Here is a 2303-nt window from a genome sequence, read left to right as displayed (position 1 = left end):
ACTGCATAGTTATCTTGTTATTCTTACCATACTCTAGCCCCCAAGTCTACGACTTATGATAGAATATGTTGTAGACTTAAGTTCCGGCTTACTCGCTTGAACCGGCAATTTGTAAATAGAAATGTTCGATATGCATTAGCCCCCAAGTGCCAAGTGGCTTTGCTTGGAAAGTGCTTGGGACTTTAAAATTGCATAATAACTGCTCAACCTATAACCCGGAAATTATGCAGGCTGCTTGCAAGAAGTTTGAAGATGACATCTCCGATCTGAAGACCCGCCTGAGGACGCAAGAAACTGAGACCCGGAAGGCCAATGCCAAATTTGTGTCCAGTATTGCTACGCAAGAAAAGCTGAAGACGGACTTTGATGCTGAACGGAAAGCTTGGGCCGAAGAGAAGGCTACTCTGGTGAACCGGGCCGAACAGGCGGAGAAGGCTCTGACAGAGAAGACCGCCGAACTCTCCGGCTTAAAGCGCCAAGTGTCCCAGATGGTTGCCGCAATCTTCGGTAAGTCATTCCACCGGCTTTCATCCAGTTCATAATTTTTATGTCTCATAACCCATCATTGCCGGCAGCTTATCTTACTCTGTTACACAGGTCCCAGAAGCGCCAACCTCAACCAAAGTGTGGTAACCAAGTTGAAGGCCGTGTACACCCTGGTGGAGCAACTCTACACCGGGTCACAGCGTGCCTTGGCTGTGGTGGCCCTATCCAATGAGGTGCCGACTCACCTGGCGGAAGTTCTTCGCCGGCTTGCCGTTCTTCCTCAACGTGTCCAAGAGCTGCGACGGGCCTCTGCAAGAGCCGGAGCCATATCTGCTCTGAGCCGGGCCAAGGCGTTCCTTCCAGAACTAGACCCGGCGGACATTGCTCTGGGCTACCCCAGTTTGAAGGAAGACGGCACCCCCTTCGACCAAAGGGACTTTACAGCCTGCGTGAAGATCGTACGCCCGGTGGGCACTTTGATTGGCAATGATACGGATCTGACTAAGTACCAGCCGGGTTATGATGCAGAGAATCAGAGGATCCCCACTCCGCGCTATGAAGCCATCAGTTTAGTCCCGCCGGCTCGTAAGCACACCTTTGCCCCGGAGATTGACCCGGCCGGGTTAATTGATGAGGAAGCTCAATTTGAAGCTCTGAGCGGCATTGACTGGAAGTCGTCAACTTTCCAGGTCTTGGGAACAGCCGGAGGAGCGGAGAGGGATGAGCCGGAAACTTCCACCCAGCAAGCATCGTAACTCTGCAGGCGGCTTATTTAAACAATGCTTCACCCTTTTGGACTCGATGAGTCTTGTAATAGAGTAGGACCAACACTTTAACTTTGCCGTGCCATCGTGCACGCGTTGAATGCTGAATTCCATTGAAATTGTCTCCTTTATACTTCTCCGGGTCATAATTGATCATTCATTTTCCTTAAGCTCAAATAGTTGCCTTTAACTATCCTGCATAAAAGGACAAATCACAAGTCTCTAGGCGGCTTACCGCACTGAGAATCATAGTTTTAGGCGTATAACCCGGAATATGAATCAAAAAAGATTGGTCCTCAATTATGTCCTTGATATACCCGTAATAACACACTTACCGGCCTGCAAGCACACTTCCGGCTTATATAACCCGGGTAATAAGGTTGGTACCTCAATTCCTGTTTACCAGTCTTAATAACGCCGATTGTATTCGACTAGTACTATAAATCAAAGTTAAGCCGGCAAAGTGAGACCCGCCGTGCACACTTGAAATAATCAGGAGAACTTGCTATAAATCAGAAAAAAACTCAGGGGCTTCCGGTTCGAATACAACCAGAGACCCGTCCCAAAGGGGTTATGCTAGGATTCGAATGCGATCATATAGCCCCCAGTGGGTGTGGCGATGCCAATCAAGAGGGTACCGACAGCTATGTTCTCTTTGCTTCGAATACGACCCATGTTTGAACAGGAAGCCCCCAAATGACCTTAAGAATTGTTTAACGACGCTGATTCGAATATGATCCACGTCGGTTACCAAAGGGGTTAAACTATGATTCAAATATGATCAAACAAAACTCCCCAATGAGCTCGACACGTTGCCAATCAAATGGGTATCGACAACTATGTTCTCTTTGGTTCGAATACGGCCTATGTTTGAACAGGAAGCCCCCAAGTGACTATATTGTGTATGGCTAGATTCGAATACGATCATAAGCCGGATCCTCCTTCAAGTTATCACATGGTCTTGTAATGAAAACAACACATTCATCTTTGAAGGAGAAAAAAGGACAGAGGTCCTGCTTTATTGCTTATCATAATATATACATGGCTTAGAGA

Source organism: Triticum aestivum, chromosome 6D (assembly GCF_018294505.1).
Source record: "Triticum aestivum cultivar Chinese Spring chromosome 6D, IWGSC CS RefSeq v2.1, whole genome shotgun sequence".
Taxonomy (NCBI): Eukaryota; Viridiplantae; Streptophyta; class Magnoliopsida; order Poales; family Poaceae; genus Triticum; species Triticum aestivum.
This window is presented reverse-complemented; position numbering follows the sequence as displayed.